The following is a 21952-nucleotide window of genomic DNA, read 5'->3' on the forward strand; positions in this document are numbered from 1 at the left end:
ATCTCACTCCTTTGCTTAATTGGAAGCAGGGAAGGAAGGAACTATCCAAACTGTATTGAAGGGACACTGTAATGCAGTGATCATTCTTTTAAGATATGCTAGGACATCAGATTAACTATATCAGACCATCAGATTGAGGTCTTTGTCTAGGATTCACTGTTGCCCATACTAGAGTCTCCGTTTTCTTCCTCGCATCTCAGGATGTGAGAGCTGTTGCCTTTCTCTGTAGTCTCTTGCCTTCTTTTTGCCACTCAGAAATTTCACCTGTGCTCCATTTGTGCTTGGAACAACCTCCCTTGTCTCATGACCCACCTCTGAGGCCTTCCTGAAGTTCTTGTTTTCCAAGCCGGTACCATCTCCTTAGGTGTGCTATGTACAAACCTCAGCTGGCCATACTCAAACCATGAATCTGATACACAGAAGTGTTATGAGGCAGGATTGTGCAAATTAAGAGCGGGGTGGGTTGTTCCATGCTGCATCCTGTGGTAATATGTGGAGAAGAAAGCGCGGCAGGAAGCACAGAAGCAGCAGCCAGAAAAGAGACAAATGTCGTTTGAGACAGACTGATAACTCTATTTTTACCACATCCTGCCACGAGAAACCAGCATCGAAAGTGAGTAGAGAAGGAAAAAGACAAAATAATGCCTAGAAGACAGAAGGGGGAGGATGCTTCTGCACCCTAGGTAACGTCTCCAATGCCTCCTTTCTCCATCCAGCCTGATTAATTCGGTTTTGCCGGCCAGACGAATGAAATACTGGCATCAAAGATCTGTCTTCGCTTTCTGTGCCAGGGCGTGACAGCTTTGCAGTTGACGGAGCGACCCAGTACTATGTAGGCTGTGCCTATTTGGCTGACGGGGAATAACTCGCCGTGTGCCTCAGCGAGCGGCGGGCTCGCCGGGCGCTGCTTCAGGGCACCGTCGCCCGCCCCAAACTCGCTCCCCGGGCGCAGCCTGTGCTGCCCGGTTTGCGCAGGACGCGGGGGGGGACCCCGCATGACCCGCCGGTTTAACCGGAGGAGCCCGTAATCCGGCCTTGAACCTCCTCTCGCCGTGTTCCCCCACCCCCACCCCCCCCGCGGGCGGGAGCCCGTCAGCCCGGGGCGGCGGCAGGAGGGGCGCGGCCCGCGCGGCGGGGAGGAGGAAGAAGCTGCCTGCAACGGGCGGGCGGACGGACGGACGGACGGACGGACGGACGGACGGACAGTCGGACACCCCCCGGCCCGCCCCGGCCGGGAGGGAGGCGGGCAGGTACGCGGGGCCCAGGTGGCAGGCAGCCGGGCGATTTAAAGAGGGGCGTCCGGAGCCATGGAGGTTCACCGGCCGCGGGGAGGGTGGGGGTGTCGCGGGTACCGGGCACGGGACCGTTTTGCCCGCCTTTTGTTGCAGCCCGAAAAGGTACGCGTGCTTGTCTTACATCCCCACTCGCTTCTGTGGCGGGTGTTCGGTGTGGCCCTCCCGAGGCTTCTGCCGTGGGCGTGGGGGAACTGAAACTGTTCGCGCAGGAAAACGCGGATCCGCGTGGGCGTGCGGCTCCAGTTGCACGGATCCAGTTACGGGCTGGGGACAAAGTGCTCCAAGCAAACATGGAGAAATTTCTGGCCCCCCCCCCCGCCTTTTTCCCCCCAGCTGGTATAGTTTAAGGTGCTGTATTTGCAAAGAAGTCGCAAAGTCATTCTGCATTTCACGTTCTCCTTCCGTCTTATTTTTTTGTATTCCCACCCTTTTCCGTAGTGTTACTTGCTCCTCCTAGTACTCTTGCCCTAATAGTTTTATGGGTTACTCTGTGAATGTGTAGTTTTACAAATTATGCTTTATTTTGCGTGGCTGGCTGGGTTTGATTTCTGGGTCGCAGCTACACCCATTACCAAACTCCATTTCAGTTCCACTATTCCATACAGACGGTGATGCTAAGGTGGAAGCAGGCAGGCGTTCAAGAGGTAAGGGTGTCTTGGCATTTACATTTAGAGCAGCTGGAAGAGCTTGTTTCCAGAGACCCCTTTCCCCGGGACCCTGAAGGATGGGGAGACACTGGTTCACTTTGCTTTGTGCCTCGCAGAGGAAAAGCAGTTAATGCAGTTTAGGTCAGCGGTCTGTCTTCCTAGCGACCCCTGTGCCAGATAGGTGAGGGCTGGAACTGCTTCTTCACCCCTTTAAACACCTTAAATATGAGAGAAGTTTGGAGGCATGGAGAAAATTAAAATAATTTTCTCCTCACGTGCAGAGGGAGTTGCAAAGTATCCGTACTTTCTGGACAGATCTCTTACGGGAAAGGTAAAATTCTGATGCAAACTTGAAGGATTTGCGCTAGGGGGAGAACTAGTAGAGCTTGAAGGAGTACATCCCACAACATTTACCTGCGTGACTTTGCATTTGCAGGACATCTTTGGCTCAGTTCTTTCAGGAGCATTGGTGAGCACTCCATGGCTTCCCCTTGCTGAGACATATATGCTCCTGCGGAGCTGGATTTTTGTCTGAATTATGCCAAGCTCTTCCCCTTCATTTTGGGGAGTGTATGAAGAGCAAGAATATGCACTAGTTGGCAGCAAAAAGGAGTTTGTGGTTTCTAGATTTCTCTCTAGCAAGTGCTACCGCCTCTTTGTTATCTGGTCTTAGCATTGAAACAGCATTGAAATTTGTATTGGATGCTTAAAATAGATGCTGACAGCCCTTGCATTTAACTTCTTTCCTGCTAATCTAATAAATTCAATATCTGTTGTTATCTTAAAAGAGGATTAAACATTTCCTGAGGGGAAGGAGAGTTATGTGGACTGGTTTATGCATGGGCTGCATCCAGAGGACTGCAGGACTTCGTAATTCATTGGTTATATTGTTTTGAGGGGATCTTCATTCTGATAATCAACAGCTGATAGGAGTTGTCGGTTTTTATTATTGCTCTGCATTTTTATTCTCTAAGGACAGGTAGCTTTCTAAGAAGCCTGACAAAGCTGGATGTTCAAGCCTCATTGAACAGAGGCTCAAAGGACCTCTGGGGGGACATTAGTTGGGTGGTTCCCAGCCCACTCTGCTTATAAAATAACGTGTTGCAGGGAGCTAGTCGTTAAAGTTTTAAGATGTGGGCACTTTAAAATTACTAGCCTGCTCATTTTTTGACTTGTTTAAAGTCAATCCACAAGTAGGTGGATAATTTGACTGTAATGGCATGTGTTTAAAATAGTGATTGCTGGTTTTTAATATGCAGAATTGTTTCAGCCTAGCTAGCTGGAGTAGCTGCAAGCCTCCAAAGCTGACTTGACCCTGCAACAAGATATTTCAATAGGGTATGCTGAGAGCCAAAAATAAAGTGTATTTAATAAAATGTCACAGGTATTAGCAAATAAAAATAGATGCAGATCAACTCTTTTCTCCCCTGGGATCTAGGATTTATTATGAAAATAATCTGTCATTTTATAATGCCATGTGTGTTAATTGCAGGTTCATGTTAATCATCACTGTATAAGAGGGTATGCCAAATCTTATTTTCTATCCCATCCATACAGGATAAGCATCTAATAAGCTGTGATCCTTTATCCACATCCACACATTAGCTCTGTCCTGGGTTATCCTGCCTATATCCCAGATAATTTTCCAGATGGTTTCTGTTTTATAATTTGCATGCAAGTACTAGGGCATTTTTGTCCCATGGCTGCAAGCCATTTTATACACAAATGCCCTGCATTGCTGCACGTAAATCAAGATCAGATTACATGCATTTATAGCTGTAAATGATTTTTTTAAATGTTTTAATTTGTCATTTAGAAAAATGTTACTTTTAAGGACTGGGCACATCCCCAAAGGAAAGTCACTATTAGGGTTTTTTGTGACTTCATTTTTGGATGCGTATAAGTCACTGAAGACTTATACTGCTATGAATTATTTTTTTCTGTAGACCAAGGAACTAGAAACTGGCATAAGTAATCTATGTATTTATATAGACTGAGCTGTAGTAAAGCAATATGTTGTTTTTATTTGAAGTTAGCACTTCGAGTGTTTGTACTGAAGGATTCATTTTGTTCTAGTTTGAGTAGTATCCATAAGTTAAAATAACCTGCAAAGAAAACACGCTTTCCAAAGCAGAACTGAAGGGCTTCAGCATACTGTGAGAACATTTTAAAATGTGTTAATCAGGTTCCTGCTTGCATTCCTAATTCTCAAACAGAATTTATCTCCCAAGTCTTCCAAACCACCTAACACAGTGTCTGCCTGACTCTGAAAGTGTCTTAAACGTGTTGGATCTTCCTCTAAACAGAAAGTTCTTAAGCGCCTTATCTAGAGCTGCTGTAGTTGAGCATCAAAGCCCTTAGGAGATCAAGAAACTAGGACACCTGGCAAGCACACTGTAAACAGAGATGCTGAAAGGACTGGTTATGTCTCGAAATGCAGTTGTATGGGGTTTGTTTTTAAAACGTCGCCAGAAGAGGAACCAGTACTTGGCTTTCCCTGAGAGCTGCTGGTGGTGGGACTTGTCTAAAGAGTAGACTGTGTTCTAGGAGTTGAAACCCGGGCTCCTGGTCCCTGCACCCAAGGGGTTCAAGCCCACATCTTACCCAACCCTTGCAGCTGTTGCACAGGCTGAAGTGAGTGGGAGGGCATGGTTCCCTGTGTTTAACCTGGGCCATCTCGTGGAAGGTGCACCAGGTTGCCCGAGGTTGACATGAGGGAGCACCAGCCAGAGCCTGACACTATTGCAGCGGTTTCTGTATTCCTCTGGGAGGAGGGCTGGGATTTAGAGCTCAAGTCACTGACGATGAGGCTGTTAATTAGAGGTGGGAATTACCATGGCATCTTCTGTGTTTCAGGAGAGGAGCAACACTTGGCTAGTTGCTCTAGGAGAAAACTGGGCCCAGAGGAAGAATGGACTTTGAGCTCTGGAGTAGATGGTTACAGCTCTTTGTAGTCCTGGCTTAGGAGTTTAAGCTCTGAAGTTGAAGTGAGGAGGGTGTCCAGTATTTCCCACCAGAAAACCCCATTTCCAGTGCAGAAGTCTCCTCCTGGGACACCTCTCTTGCAGTGTATCTGTGTGTGGTGGTAGGTGCCAGCCTGGCAGTTTTCTATTATGCAGGTGTTCAGTTCTTATTGTAACTGATACAATCCACAGGTTGGGTGGCCTGACCTGTAACTCCATTTCCTCACCCAGCTCTGCGTTGAGAGTCATCTTCCCTAACCTTTAGCAAAGGAACAAGGAAGGTTGTGTCTTCACATGATCTTTTCACTTGGTTCTTTCAGACACCCTGTGAGCATCATCTGACAAGAAGAGGGAAATTCATCATTCCGTCATATTTGAAAAGCTTTACTTTGTTATTACAGTTTCTTTGTTCTAGGGCAGGAAAGTACCTGGTTGGGGGGGCATGGATAAGCAAGATTGGTGTCTAAATTTATTTGAAAGCTCCTTTATTCAAAGAGATACCACATCTTATTTTTTGGCAGTTGTTTGAAACTCTGAGGGCGACTGGCAAGCTGCTAGTGCGAAGTGCCTTGCCAAATACTATTGCAAAATACTGGCACTGCAGAAGTTGCATAACTTTATAGACCATTACATTTCTCTTGGAGAAAACCCAAGGGGTACCAACTTCTGATCCTTTGCCTCTGCTAAGAAGCAAGACCGACATGTTTCCAGCTGTTTCCGAGGCACCAGCATGCTGCTTTGCTACTACTGTCTCTTCTAGTTCTTGCAGTCAGTTTTCCTTCAACAGTACTTATGCATCTCTTGTTCAGTGTTGTGAAATAACTGATGAAACAGAATTATTTAAAACTTTTTCACTGTCTTGTTAATTGCAAAATATTTTGAAACAGATATCAGACCAAGTAAAGCTTTGCCTCTGGTTCTGAAGTCACTGCTAATGTAGCAGGTGCATCAAAAGAGATTTGCAGTGTCCCATGGGGTTATACCTTGTATTTGAGTGTTTATTGAACAACTGTGGAATTGAAGTCACTCCCAAGTATTTATTTTCATCTAATTAATAGAGACTACAAAATCTGATATCTAAATATATGCAAACTGTGGATCAGTTTTTGAGTTTTCTCTTTGCTGTTAAAATAAGGCACCGGCTGGAAACACAGTTCCATGTCTTGGACAGTGAGTCTTCATGGTTATTTCAGGGCTTTGCACCATTAATCTTTGATCAAATTAATATGCTAATGAGAAATTGTGTTTGGGGGAGTTGTGAGGATTATTGTCCTGTGGTGTTGTGTATAACATTGCATTACAGTGACACTTCTGGATTCAGCTAGGAAGATATGCTGAAGGGGTAAGTGCTGCTTAGGGCTAAATGTCTTAAATCATGCAGTTATTCAGGTTAGAAGGAACATTGGGAGGTGTTGAGTGCAACCTCCTGCTCGAAACAGGGTTAACCCTCAGTTCAGATGGGCTCAGGGCTCTTTTTAGCTGGGTTTTGGAAATCTCTGAAGACGGAGGCTCCACAGCCCCTCTGGGCAACCTGTCCTAGTGGTCAACTAGCCTCATAATGATTTCCCTTCTCATGCGATGCACTGCAAGCAGAGTCTCTCTGTCTTCTCCCTAACCTTCTCAAAGGCATTGGGAGGTGGCTGTTGGGTCCCAGTGAAGCCTCCTCTTCTCAAGGCTAAGGGAGTCTAGTCATCTCTGAGTCACATCCTAGAGCATGAGCTGTAGCCCTTATCTGTCTGTCTTCTGACGTCTTCTGTTCTGTGCCCTGTGTTAGTTCCTGCTTAAGTGCAGGAATGTCAGACATATGTATTTAAGTATGAATATACTCGGACCACAGCAGTCTGACAGAACAACCGTGTATTTGGATTGTGATAGTTTAGGTTGAGACTTTTTTTTTTTGGCATCTTAGTGTTGGTTATTTATGAACTGGGATCACTATCAAGCCCTCAAATATGTTTCATACTAAGTTTGGTAAATAAGTAAGGACTGAGCATTCAGAAAATGAATGCTTTTACTTAAATGCTGTGGAATATCCAGTTTATGATATGTGTTTGCTTTAATGTTGGGAAGAGCATGGAACAGGGATAGGAGGTAATTAAAGAAAAAAATAACTTTTGTACTCCCTTTGGATGAGATTTAAGCATACCTTGCAAAACCAAGATGCATTAAATCTACAAGTTTGGAATGCTACCAAAAACTACAAAACTGAGAAAATTTAGAACAGTTCTAAAATAAAAGCTGCCTGGCAAAAGTACCCAGACTGTCAAATGCCTGAAGACAAACGCATCAAAGAACTAAGAGACTTCTGCTTCCTTGCTGCAGTAGTAATGGTGCATCTTGATTATATTATAGACAAAAAAAAAGAAAAAAGCTATGTTGTCATAAAAGGTAAGTAAAAAGAGCATGTAACATTAAAAAGTATCTAGCAATGTTTTATGAGAGGTAAGTGAAACAGAAGGGGCTGATACAGAGTTGTAGTAGATGCTGACAGCCTAGAATCAAACTTGCCTCCTGATTTTTATTTTTTTTCCTCCCAAGGACTGGGCCCTCTTGTTTCACTCAAGTGTTTCCTTTAAGTAATACATCTATTAGTGTTAATCTAATCTTCTGGTGCTCACAGTAAATTTCTAGTAAATAAGTAATTTAGCTTGATCAGTTGCTCTTGCAAGGGGTTCTGGATTTTCAGACTATCACGGAAATACTTAAGCAGCATTTTAATATTAAAACATCTAAATTTCACCCCCATCCCTCCCAAATCAGCCCTTGGTAAAAGAATATCTGTTGTCTTTAGAATTGTTGGGTCTCTTTTCTGCCATCCTTCTGTGTTCAGAGTCCTGACTGAAAACATATGGGGTTTCTCTGTCAGGGGACCACGAAAATGTTCCTTGATAGTGTCCCTGAAAAACCATGTGATACTTGCAGCAGTTAGAGAAAACCAGAGCAATTACATTGTTCTGGCAAGTGAGCGCGGCCAATGCGCTCCGAAACTTTCAACTGTCTTAAAGTGTCTGTATCCAGAACAAACTGTGCTGTTTCCAGTGAGGTTTTACATCTTGTGTATGTGTCCACACACATTATATGTAACTCTAAAGGCATATGCCAGATAGATTGGTTTAACTTCACTTTTCTTCAGAATATTTTGAAGGTTGGCTGCCTCTCCGGTGCTCTTTTCATGTTCACTAATACGTTATGTGGTGGATGAATAGGATTCTTTATAGAATTATCTAAAACCAGGCACTGATTTATTTGAAAACAAAGGGTTTCTTTAGAGCTTAAGTTTAAGCTGGCATTGCCATGAATCCTAGAATTATTCTACATTTAAATGAGAGAACAGTGATGCACTTGTACTTTGGCTTTGAACAGCACAGAGCTGTTGACCAGAGACTCAGAGACTGCTGAGCAAATCTTTCTAGGTTCACTTGCCGAAATTTCAAAGCCTACTTTTCTCTCCTTATGCAGATAATGAAAACCAAAGCTAAAAACGTACTCTAAGTTGCACTAGTACGTTTTTTTTTTGAGGTATGCAAAATTGTTCTGCAGTGCGTGATCAAAATATCTGTACAACCCTGAGTGCTCTGTAGCAATCTGAATGCATGCTTTTTTTGTTCTGTTTTGGTTTGGGGTGTGTGGGGTATAGTGCATAGCAGCTAAACAATACTTCACTTGTTTATAAAAAACCTTGGGAAGAAGGAGTGAGAAAGAAGAAAATATTTACAGTAGTTTTCTACCCAATTAAAATCAGAAGGCAGACTGAAAAGGAAAGAGTTCATCTACTGTCCAACCCAATTAAAAGTAAGTTTTGCTGTTTGGACATTAATTTACACGTCCAAGGCAATGTAAATTTAAACTAGAAGTTTGACTTAACCTCACCAGTTCAGGCGAACTTCAAATTTATGATTCATTTGGTTTTGGTCATAGCATCTGGGTACTTAAGCACATTTATGTGAATTCACAGAGGCTATTAGAAATTCATAAACAGCCTTAAAATGTTAAACTTGCGGAGTACCTCACCAGAATGTATAAATAATGCCTGTCTTGCAAACATAGCTCTGCAACACAAGCTGGCTAGGATCCTCAGTTAAGATATTCTTATGTTTCATGCCCTCAGCCATTTTTCCTGTTGTTTAATTATCTGGGAATAAAACCAGAATTCTGTAGCTTCTCTCATGCATTAAAAAGTATCTAGAATTTCTGTGCAAGCATTTTAATTGTATTTGTTGATATTAGTTGAGGTTGGTTGTGGGTGTTTTCCCCATGTTTCATGTGCATTTGTTTATAAAGAATTAAAATAGGCATGGGAGGAGGAACCTCATAACACAGTTTTACTCAAATTATACTGTAAACTTGTCAACGTGTGCAAAAATCAGTTTGCTGTTTTACGTAGAAGCATCACTTGAAGTGACCTGAAAGAAATTTAACATCAACCACCCAGACAAAGCCCAGATAATTATTCAGGGAACCACGTTGGATGCGTGATGTGCACAGAAACAAAAGAAAAAAGAAAACAGTCCTTGACAAGGAATCCAAAGGTGTCGAATATTTCAGAAGCTACAGAGCAATGGCCTTGTAAGGAACAGAGGATGGCCTTGTAGCTCAGAATCTGAACAGGCACACGCACAGAGGCACGTGCACAATTTGACCCTTCTTTAGGAAGAGAAAGTTGCATCATGAACTGAAGGTATGTTGGTAAGAAATTAGGAACTGGCAATGAGAAACTGGAATGTTCTTTGTCTTGGTTACGGCTTTATGACTCAGCAGCTAGAAAAGACTGATGGCTTGGGTGCTTGGCCTTTTGTTTTGGTTCTGCTATTTTAATTTATATGAGTCAAAAAGTCCCTAGACATAGGTCCTCATTTAACAAAAAGAAATAAAAAGAAGGACAGGTTATTAGAATGTTATTTTAAAGCAAATGCAGTTGGTAAACTGTAACCAGCCATCACAATGTTTTCATTTATTTACAGACCTACCAAAGATGTCCATATGTCACATCAGATGTCAGTTAAAATGGTCAATATGCTGCCTCAAAACAGTTAGTGCCTGGTGCCTAGACACTTAATGCAGTCATGCTTGTTGCTGCAAAGTATTTAGATCTAACAGTTGAGGTGAGCAGTGTTGTTCTGGTCAGCTATGGTTGACCTGTCCTGCTTTGCTCTTTGCCATGTGGATGCCACTGTTTGTCCCAGCATTCCTCTGCTTAGGGTGAGTCTGTGTTACCATATCAGGAGCTGGCTTTTGAAGTATGTCCCTCACCACATTTTGGTTCACACTGCTGGGTCATCTTGGGGAACATGAGCTGGATTCCCTTCAGACGAGGTCAGATTGGAAGATGTTCTGCAGGAGTGCTTTTAACACCTACCAACCACTAACGGGTATCCTGCCCACAGGACCAGGTTAGAGCTAGCTTGAAGCAAAACATAAAAATCCTGCCACACCAACATGGGTAGTGTAGATGCTGAATACTCAACTGTTTTCCTCTCTGTGGATGTGCTTTTCTTGCACTGTGCTACTTGCTAAGGTAGACATTGGAACAAAAACTACAGCAGGGGCAGATGCAAGCACCTGGAGCTTGCCTTTTGACTTCAGGTGCAAACTTCCAAGTAGTTTCTCATGAAAGTGTAACATGGCTCTCCCTGCAAAAGGCTGTCTCATTTTTCATCTTTCTTTTTCTCAGTTTCCTGCCTGTCACTTGACTTCCCTCAGTGCTTCTCCTCTCTGTGCTTTCAAACCACTTTTCCTCCCCCTCGCTTCTTGTTTGCCACCATCTCTTTCCTCAAATATTGCTCCCAGCCATAAGGTCTCAGTCTAAAGAGGTCATTTAACTCTCTCTGCCCCAAAGGTGCATTCTGTCTTTTATGAAGAAGTGTTTGCCTCAGCTGTTTTTAAAGCTCTTTCCTGGTAGAATCTCTTCCAGTGCTTCACTACCCTTCCATTATTTTTTTTAATGTTCTTGTCTCCCTTTCTCCAGTGTTTAACCTGAAGCTTTCCTGTATTCATTTTAAGCTCATTAGGACTTGTCCTATCCATAGCTGACTGAAGAGACAATTCCCTTCTCTTTGTAGTAGTCCTTCAATGCAACAGCTGTCCCTTAAATGGTTTTATTTTATCCTGTACTAACAACTAGCTTGTCCGTCCCACCTCCCCATAAGTCACATTTTCTAGACTACTTTGTGTTCTTATTACTGTTCCCTAGACCCTCTCTGGTGGGTCCACACCTTTCCTAGGTATTCAGACACAGAGTAAAGTAGAAGGATTTTCTGAGTTCAGCAGATCATGCTGAGGCTTTGCACTCCCAACACTTTTTTTTTAAATTTTATACCTCATAGCAATGTTTGTCTTTCTTACAGCAGCATGATATTTGTGTCTTGTGACCTGCTGTAGTCTGCTGCCTTGTTGTTTCCCATCCTGTATTTGTATGTTTGATGTTTCCTGCCTGTGGGCAGTATCTTGTACATAACCTGCTACATTTCACTCCGTCCTTCCAGATCACTACTTTATCTTGACGATGATATATTTAACCTTTGTTTCTCACATCCTGAACTAACCTTTATTCTTCCTGCATCTGTATTCTGATTGTTAAAATATCTTGAGGCTGTTTCAAAGCCTTGTTAAAGGAAAGATGTGACATCTGTGGTTTCTCTCCTATCTATCTGGAAGGCCTGTCAAAGGAAGTTAGCAATGTGATTTAACAAATCTCTTTTGGCTACTAGTTGAGATTATCTTCCAGGTGCTGCTAATTAATTTGTTCTGGATTGTCTTGCCCAGGAATTTGAAGTTAGATAGGCTCATTGGGTCTCTAATACTCTTACTGTTGTTTTTTGTTGCTTTGTTTTGTTTACTTGTTTGGTTTTTTCCATCATGCACACGTGCACACGATTTCATTCACACTCCCTCTCTCTCCCTGCCTTCCCCCTGAAATCTGATGTCATTGCTGTTGTTTATGCTATTCGCTGCTTGCGTTTGACCCTCTTGGTGAAGACTGATGTCCTAAACATGATAGCCTTCTGGATGCCATCTCTCATCAGTTTTTCTCTGTGTTGACTAGGGCAACAAGGTTTTTCATGCTCTTAAGCTATAAACATGTTGATAATAAGGATTTTTTTGTTGCTAGCTTGGTTTTTTTATTTGCATTATAATCCTGTCTTAACAATGCTCATTCTCATACTGATGTACTTATGCAGATTTTATACGTATTGCTAGCAATTTGACCGGGTTTTCACAATCTATGTCTGTCTTGACAAATAAATCTTGTGCTGCAGACTTTGCTGTTTATTTTTACAGGGCACAAGCACGGATTATCCTGTTGTATTGTTTCTTGGAGGAACTGCTGCTGCTTTCTTGTCTCTTCGCTTAGTGTCTCTTGTGAGGTCTCTTCTCTACCTGAGTGTGTTCACATTTGTCCTCATTACGTTTATGAGCTCCCTCTCCTCCCTTTTCATGAGGTTTAGTCAACTTGTCTTCTGAACTGGTTGCTCTCCATTTGTCTAGAAACAAATCTAAAGGATCTGCTGCCTTCTGTATTTTCTCCATATTTTAATTAAAAAATTTCTAATTTTGAAATAAGTGTGAGTCTAAACAACAATAAAGCTTCATGACAATTCACAGGCCTTTACTCCTTATACTATGTGGCTATCAAGATACCACATGTTGCGAGATTTCCATTTCAGGCTTTTTTGTTTTATTTCCAAGTTGCTAGCTGTTTGATATGTAGATTTGAGATATCAAACAAATAACCCTGGTGCTGTGAAATATTTTTAATGGCTTCGTCATTCTTTAAACTGATTAGCCCTGTTAGTGCAAACAGCTTGTTCTTGCCATGCTTCAGACTCAGCTGGCTGCCTACCGTGCATTGTCTGTCATGTGCCCAGTGCCAGTGGATCTACCACAGTGGGAAACATGAATTTAAAAAATAGAGAGGGTGTGCTTTCAGATTTACAGTTACTGTACATTTCCATTTCTGGTCCGTTGAAACCAGGTTTTGTTCCACAAGTTGTTGATACTGTGCAAAGTGCGATGCTGGGCGCAAGCTCTTCCAACCATAGATTTAGGCCCAGGATTTATTTCGACTGCTTGTTCCAGCAATGAAATGCAAAAACTTCAGCAAACCCACTTCATTATAATGAACAGTTTTGTGACTTGAGTGACCTCAGCAATTAACTGTAAATGCCTCCCCTTGCTGTTTTTGCTCTCCACCCCTGAGGGAGAACTGAGCCTTTGCACATTCACCACCGGTGACACCAATGATCCTAAAAGCTTACCATTGACTTTCTTCAAATCCAGGGTGAGTGAAAAAGGCAGAAAGAGTGTTCCCACCCCACTATGGGAAGCCAGTCCCTGCAGCATTTTCTTGGAATTAAAGCTGCTACGTGTGCTGCTGTTCTTTCATAAGAAAGGGATCTGGTTGTCTTGACCAGGGTCTTTAAGAGCTAGGAATAGAAAGATTTTTGAAACTTTAAAGGATTAGTATGGAGACCATTGAGCATGATAAGAGGGGGGTGTGCAATAATACATATCTGTATGTATAAATTTATGTGGCTGTCTTGGTCATTGGCAGCCACTAGACACTCGAAGCTGCATCAAGTCCACCTTATGCTGGATGTCTTGCACAAAATTAATAAAGATGACCTCTTTTCCAAAGAACTCTGCTCTGGCTTTTATTCTTAGCTGGTGACATAAGACAAGTCACAGCTGCAGTGTGGAACGAATCCTGAACAGAGAGGGTGACAGTGGCATTGGAGTGTGTAGAGAGCAGGAAGAGAGGGGCTGTGAGCAGAGCTGTACCTCTTGAGGGTTGAAACCCTGTGGGTTTCCTCTGGTGAGGATGCGTTGCAGAAAACAGGCAAGGGGAGAGGCAGGATGTAACAGACATTTTCCTCCCAGTGAAGGTAAATGAGAAAGATGATACAAGAAAAATGGAAAGATTTTTTTTTTTCCATTGCCTAGTATTTGATATTACTGTTTGCAAAGTGTGTGCAGCTGCCGGCAACCTTTTTTTTTCCTGTGCTGGTGAAGGAGGTGCCCAAAATGAAATGCTATTTAGGGTTTAATATAATAATTAACTAGGCAAAGATCTGCCACTTTGTCCTGATGACAAAATGCTCTTTTAGGCTTCTGTCTCCTTTTCTCCTGTCTAACTAACATCTCCAGCCCAATAAGACTTACTGTGATTTTGATGTTAATTTATTTGCAGCCCTTCTAACCTTGTATCTAGTTAGAGATTAGTTTTAGCAAACTAATAAATCGAGCATATTAACACATGGACCCAGGTACTCCTAGGGAGCTCCGATCTCCCTGGGGTTGGCGAGTGGTCTTGCAAATGTTTGTATGTAACCCGGGGGTTCTGCTGTTGCTCTACACAGATGAGCAATCAATGTTATGTGGCGCTAGAGAATTAGGGCTGGGGTGCTTTTAGAAGGAAGTAAGAAGTATTCCTAGCTGAGTAAGAAGGCTGTCCTTTGCAAGTAATCTTGTTCCACTGTGGGATAATGCATAAGATGTGCTGGGGGTTTGGGAGACTCAAGATCTTTTCCTTGTTCTAATGCAAAAACTTCCTTTGTGCCTTGGTTGAATATTTGAATCTTTGTTGCAGGCACGTTTTTATTGCTGTTTTCATGTTTTACAATGTAGCAGGCCTTAATTTTATTGTTCCTTGGAATATGAATAGTCTTGGCCAAGAAAATGCTGCTACTGGCAAAGAAAATACTACTTAATCTATTTATTTGGATTCAGACCCTGGTTTATTTATTTATTATTCTTAGCCAATAGCTGGGATTGTGCTTGTTTCTTTCTTTAGTCTGACTTCCTTCCGAATTTATGATACATTCTGTGCCAACGTATTACAGAATTAACCACAGACCAGTGTCAGGCCTATTTTACTTTTAAGAGTCTTCAGTAAATTGACTACTTAATTTTTCAGGACTGGGCAGATTATCTAGCAGTATTTGAAAACTTTAAAAATGTAAAAGAAATTCCACAATTTATGTGTTCAGAAGATACTGGCAAGTATTCTCTGAAATAACTTTTTGTTAGTATTGAGTTTCCTTTCCTTCATGGTAAATTTGTCCCTCCCCAATATGCAGTTGTGTGTGTGTGTATATATATTTTTTTTTTTTGCCATAAAAAATAATTTTTTTTTAAAGTAAAGGAGTGGGGGTTCTGCATGTTTTCCTCTCCCCTCCCCCAGACACTACAGGAAGTTATGGGCTCTGCTCTCAATTTTCCTGGACATGCAATAAACCCAAACTTCATATAATCCCATGTAAATTAAATAACTAATCCCACCATCTTTCTGTTTTCATACTCCCACAATTCTAGCATCCGCACAGGTACAGTTTTACTCTCTACCTGCCCAGCATGGTAGGCCTATTAATGCTTTCAAGTTAGCATTTATGTGAAATGTCCGAAATGTCTTTCTCTTTGGTGTTAGCTTAATGTTTTATTTGTTCTCTTTTTGTCTCTCTCGACTGCTGGTCCTTTTGTTAATTGATAGAAACTATACTATCACTCCATTATCCCATAAAAGTGCTAAGCTGCTCTGACTTGTGGGACTTGAGACATTCTTCCCGTAAACCAGGTTTAAAATGAGGTACTAGTTTAATGGTGCAAGTTCACAACAAATGCAATAAAATGTTTATGAAAAGCTTTATTGAGCAATTATGCATGGAGGAATGCTGGAGCCAGGAATCAGCAGTATAAACAGCCATCTTGCTTGCTCTGACTTTAAAAGAATTATGTAAAAAAAAAAATGGTTTTGTCCTCAGTAGTTCCACATTTCTCAAAATTAGGCATTATTCTTCTAAGAGTGAGAAATAAACAATGCTTGTGTTTTCTGATTTTGAAGGTGCTTTTGAATCAATCAGTGGAGGCAGGAGTGAAAATATCCATAATTACCCTGACTTCATTTTAGCAGAGGTATGTGGTGAGGACCACTTGGCCAGACACCTGCCTGCCACCCCCAGGCTCCCTAGGGAAGCTGACTGTGCCAGCAGCGCAGGCGTTCCCTGCAGTCGTGGTCTGCTCACAACTGCATGCGGGTAGGCATAAATTGGTGGCAAAGAAAGGCGGAAAAAAACTGAGCAGCGTAGGCCTGGGAGAACCACAGTTATATAAAGGTGAATGAAGAAACATTATTTCTGAAGTGGGTATTTTGAAGGGCTGTTACTGCAACACTTTTTGTATAAATGAAGGTGCATTTGCATCGGAAGCAATTTGGTGTAGAAACCTGCTAGTGACTCACCCCAAACCTGAGAGGAAACAGAGCTAGTGTGGCACAGAGATTTTTGGGTGCTTACATGGTATCTGCTTCAGACTGAAGTTACATTTTCATCAGTTAATCCAAGAGTGGAAGATACTGGCACCCTCCTCCAACACCACTCCTATTAACTTCCATTAGCGCAGTGCATATTCCAGTCTGGGTATCCTCATCGCCGTTGCAATTGCATCCAAATGGGGGCTGATGATTGGTAGTTTCCTGAACACTGTACAGATTCTGCACAGCTCCTACATTTAGCTACCAGTGCAGTAACAACATATTTATTAAGTGCTTCAGTTCATGAGATGTATGACATCTTGAGTTCTCGTGGCTTTATGAACTTCATCTTCTTTCTAGAACAAATTTTTTTCTTTGCTTAATTTGAAGATTTATAAAAAAATCAATGAATCAGGTTGACACAAAGATTGCCATTTAATTAGAAAACATTGGCATTTTGTTCTTTTGTGTTCTTATGCCAGCTTAAAATTGCACTGTCATCTACAAAAATTACTTTAATTTGTACAACATTATTGGAGAAGACTGTAGTTGGAATAAGACTTATTCTTGATCTCATGCCTTATAGAAAACAGAGTAGCTTGGATTTGTGTGCAGGAATGTTTTCATATGAAACATTTGACTAATTTGAACAATGACTGCAAGAAAATACCATGTCTTTTAACGAATCTGGTTCTTATTGTCCCTTTAAAATGGCTGCATGTACATCAAAGCTAAAAGTCAACAGATACAATTTCGTGATAACTTCTACTTGGTATTCATGTTCCATGCTGCAACCTACAATATCTTTCTTTGTTCTCTGCAGTCCTTACCACCCAATACCATAAATGCTAACGTCAAAAAATTGCTGACCTGAAACATTAAGTAATGCCATATTCTTTTTTAAAACTGCATAATGGAACAGGGGTCTTGAGTTAATAACTAGCTTAGAGGGATTTCTTTAATTGTTGCTTGTGCTTCATACTCAGATTTACAATATTCCATTAAGCGGCTTCTGCTAGATTGTCATATTATAAAAAGAAAGATATATTGAAGAAAAATGTAGTTTAGTAGAGTCCAAAAGTTGATCATTTGTCCTCTGTCCCTTCTTGTTCTTGAACGTCCTGTGTTGTATTGGTTTTATCTGGTAGAAGAAGACAGGAAGTATCTTTCTATAAATTTATTGCTGAAACTCACTTAATAGTTCAGGCCCACATACACATTTAAAAAATTGACACACAGCTCCCAGGATTGAAAACGGCAATATTTGTGCTTGGAGAACAAAACCCAGACTCTGTAGTTGTAGATGGAAATAGATCTCTGTGGGTTGGGAATAAGGTTGGGCATCTGGCAAACATGAGGAACCAGCTGGATAAACAACTAAACAAAATAAGGACAGCAAATAATAAACTTTCACAACATTTTGCTTACATCTCTCATTTTTGGATTATGATACACAGCTTCTTGCTTTGGTAGTGGGGTTTTTACATCACAGCTACCTTTTTTCTGCTCAGAGTTGGTGCGTAACAATGCTCAAGTGGAATACATGTGGCTTTTGACATGAACAATTTTTTAGAGGTATTAACAGAACAGGAAATCCAAATCTGGTCCTTCTGTAGATCCTAGGCTGCCTTTAAAATGCTGACATTTTGGAAAAAGGCTGTGAGCCTTTTGTGAGGGAGTGGACACTCCCAAACCAATGCCCTTGTTTAGTTTCATTTGAATAGAATACCTGTACACATGAGCTACTGGTAAATAGCTTCAGAATGCAAATACGGTGCTTGTGTTCTTGCTCATTTCTATGTTCTGGGGAAGAACTCTTGACATTCTGGGTAGACCCCACCTACATAACATTGTGCGCCAGAGCATTTGTTTACCAAAGCATATTTGTTCACCCCAGCCTGTATTTGCAATTCTAGCAGAACGTGCTGTAGCTGGGATCCAGGAGGCTGAATTAAGAAACATCCATACAGAATTACTACTTAGAGAGCTTTTTTTTTTCCTTTTATACTTAACTTAGCTTTGGTATACCTTCCTGCTCAAACCGCTCAGATCTCTTGCAAACTCAGATACTTGACCTGTTTTATAGAACTGTATTTATGAGCTGAATTCCAAAGAGCCTTTAAGAACAAAATGGAGGTCTTGCAGTACTATGAATTGAGAGGTTTTTTTAGCAGCTTATACCGATACTTCATGAGGTGTAGTGAATAACTTCAGCTTCAAAGTGTTTAACAGCACAGTAATATATTACTGCGTTGTATGTGTGTGCTGAAACTAGCCTCAGAATATGTTAGCATATACCAATAAGCTGTATATTTAACGTGTCAAGCACATATTTTGCTATATATCTATAAAGCAGCCAGTTTGTCCTTTTGTTATATATGTATTCAACCTTGTAGGACTCAGTGATGAGTCGGGTCCAAAGGACTTCTTTTTCCTTATATTCTTGGAACCGGTGTAAATCTTCCATGCTTCTGTGTAAGCAAGTGGAGGTGGCTTGAGGGAGTATCTACAATGTGCGTCTCTAAGATAACTGAAAACTAAGGTAAACTAGGCTATCAGGAGTTTATTCATACTACTATTGTGCTTGTGGTAGCTGAACTAGTTTGTGGAGATTTCTCTTGGGTACCTGCTCTGGACTGCACGCTTGCAGTGAGTGAGGATAGGTGCAAGGTGAAAAGAGATCTGGGCCTGGGGGGCAGTGAATACTGGTGTGTGTCCATGTGCCCTGGGTTAGTGGTGCTTCTCCTAACCACAGGCTGTAACTGGATAAGATCTCCTGGTGGAACCCTGCCAGCTCTTGCACTGATAAGCGAACAGGATGTAAACAGCAGGGTTTGGGTCAGAAGGTGGGCTTTGTAAGACAGTTCATGTGCACTTCACCATTCAGTGAAAATGCCTTGCATAAGTAGTTTTTAGAAACTAATATTACGATGTTTGCTTTATAACAAAATACATTGTTCAACTTGCCCTAACTGAAAAAAGTACTCCAAAATTACTGATATGGCAATAGTAATACATTTTAGTGTATGCATGAGGGAAATAAAGAACTTGGGGAGGATGAAGTGAGGAAAATAAGAGATGTGTGTATTGCAAATGCAGCTATAGTATTTCACTGCCAGATACTGCTTTTTTTTATCTTGAAATCCCACCATGCACTTTTGCAGTTTCTACCAAAAATTGGTTGCCTGTATCAAATTACCCAGCGGGTTGTTAGTTACAACATAGTGTTGTACAAAAGGAATGTATTTTCCTAAATACATTTATGAAATTATACAGAGGCTTCAAGTAATCACAAAATGTAAACAAGCAGAACTCTTGCATTAAAGGAAAAAAGGGTAACTCATGGCATTACTTGTCTTCATGTTTTCAATTTGATTTCCATCTTTTAAAAGCCTGTCGAGTGCTTGTGAGAATAAATTGGTTTCCACATATGTGTGTTCTCTAGTACTCATCTATTTGGATAAAATATGAAACTGGTTATGGTATGGATTATAGGTTGGTATTGAGGTCATGAGGGATGTCTGTGCTATGTCTGAGGTACATAACAGCTTTTCTGCTGGAATGAATCGCTCAGGTTTCCTCCCCACTACCACTCAGCCTATCGTGTTCCATTTGCTGCCTCCAGATCCTTGTACATATCAAATACTTCCCTACAATGAGGCGGTGGCGAGGTACATAAAATCCCTTTTCTACAGGGTATTTGCCCATAGTTGCTACTTGAAACAGATTCCTTCTCATTGTAAAAAACCATATGTGACAAAACCGAACACAAAGTATTTGAAATACAGCCAGAAATCCCTGGTTTGTAAGAAAACAGCTCAGAATATAGCAATCCCTGCACCTCAGGGAATGAAAATTTTTTAAAGTGAAGTAACATCTGGGATATGAAAGTGGCCTTTGTGAGGGCAAAGGGAGCCATCCCTGGGCAAAGTCTCTGGTACTGTGTGTGGGTGAGGGCTAAGCTGGACTGAGATGGGATCTGTAAAACCTGCCGTATGTGTAATTTTCTTCAGAGGTGCCTCTTGTTTTGCTTCTGCCTGGAGGTGCTACCACGACAGAACCTGTTTGTATTTGTTTTGGACCTCTGGATACCCAGCACACAAACGTTGCCATTCAGCTCGGACTGTAGATGTTAAGAAGTCCTGCATAGGTCAGAGTACAGCTACTGCTTCTAGGAAGGACCAGATATATGTGCAGTAGCATTGCCCAGTGTAAATGTCAATGTACTTAAGACAGAGATGCCACTGAACCCTTTTTTAGTGGGACTCTTCCATGTGAATGACAGTATTTGCTATTTACTGCAGTTAATCTTGCCCAGAAAAAATCTCAGCTGTTGGTTTCATCATCCCAGCATTGTGTAAATGCATTGTTGAAGCGACTGAGCTTCATATATTTTTAACAAAAACTGCAATTGCTCTGAAGAGCACTGACAGAGAATCTGAAGTTCCAAGGTATGCAACAACGCACTTAGCATACATGTTCCCCTAGGTGGGGATAAACTCGCCATTTTAATTTTTCAGCATTACCTATTTTTCCTTAATTCCTTGTGACACTGCTGCTTTTGGAGCAGTGCTTGCTTGTGTACTAGCATTCATCTTCACTATATGCCTCAATTGGTTTAAACCAGTTTTCTTCTTAGCTTCTGTGAAGAATTTCTTTGATGTCGTGCTGCTGTCATTCTTCTGGTTCATGTTGTGCATACTTTGATGTTTGTGAAATGATGCAATTTATTACCATTTTTCTATAGTTTTCCATTATTTTGGTTTGCTATTATTTTGCTATGCTAAGTGGGGTCTATGTAGTGGTGGCGTAGATCCTGGCCTTGATCTCCACTGGCCTCTGTGCTCCAGGACACTCTGTGTAATACATGGATCATCATCTTTGTACCTGGAGTGCTGGAAAACTGTCAGTTCCTGTGAATGTCGTTCAGGGTTGGGAAGCTTACTTGCCAAGTTCTTATGTTTCTTAACAGATAATAATGAATCTTTCAGTCATACTTGTTTAGGTGGGTTGTGGTAGTTTCAGGTGGGTTGGTTTGTTTGGGAGAAGGGGTTCAAGTATACGTTCGCTATGAATCTGTCTCTTAAGTATTCATTTCAATCCTTCAAAATGAAACACTGTCTCTGTAATCCGAAGACATTTTGTTGTTGATCTAGCATACACAAAGAAAGTAGGGGGAAAAAAACATTTCTCCTGCGCAGCTCGTGTAAAACTGAACCACTATTCAGGCTTTGCAAATAAGCACAGGCACGCAGCTATGAAAATGCATTCAATGAAAGCCATTAATATGCATACATGCATTAAGTGTTACAAAACCTGGTTTGGTAAAGAACAGTTACCTGGTGACACTGCTGCTTGCACGTGCACTGTGATGTTTAAATCTTGTCCAGCTGGCATTTATTCCACAGTTTTAACTCTCGGGCTTTCAGCTAAATCACTTTCCCACTCAGGGTTGTCATCTTTGATTTTTATCTGTGATAGCCCGTGTTTTCTAGTGCTCTCATGTGTCCAGGGAGTCTATCAGAAGACTGTTTTCTCTAGTATGTGAGTCCTGGGTGTCATGCTTTGCAGCACTGAATGCCTGGTTCCAGCTGGCCCATTCCCAAACCTCTTCAAAGCCTTCTTCCTAAGCAGGCAGTGGGCTATGAACATGATTAATTAGGTGTATCCAAACAAGAAGCTGGGAAGCAGTGTGAGAGTAATTGATAGAAAAGGGTGGGTACATATCTGTCTTCATACATTTTATGGAGCTTTTGTGGCTGCCAGAATCCATCTGGGATGATAGACAATATTTGCCCTGAG

General features: G+C 41.5%; 1 protein-coding gene across 3 annotated transcripts in view; it reads left to right on the forward strand.

Moving 5' to 3' along the window:
* Positions 1-1129: 1129 nt before the first annotated feature.
* Positions 1130-21952, forward strand: part of SGK3 (serum/glucocorticoid regulated kinase family member 3) — a 61061-nt gene continuing 40238 nt past the window's right edge. Inside the window, exon 1 of one of the 3 annotated variants that reach the window (XM_075085154.1) lies at positions 1130-1250. The gene's annotated coding sequence lies outside the window, so the exon portion shown is untranslated. Of the gene's footprint in view, positions 1251-1332; positions 1398-21952 lie in introns of those variants that run through there. The other 2 variants (XM_075085163.1, XM_075085160.1) reach the window with 2 other exon arrangements.

This window comes from Phalacrocorax aristotelis, chromosome 2 (assembly GCF_949628215.1).
Source record: "Phalacrocorax aristotelis chromosome 2, bGulAri2.1, whole genome shotgun sequence".
NCBI classification, from domain to species: Eukaryota; Metazoa; Chordata; class Aves; order Suliformes; family Phalacrocoracidae; genus Phalacrocorax; species Phalacrocorax aristotelis.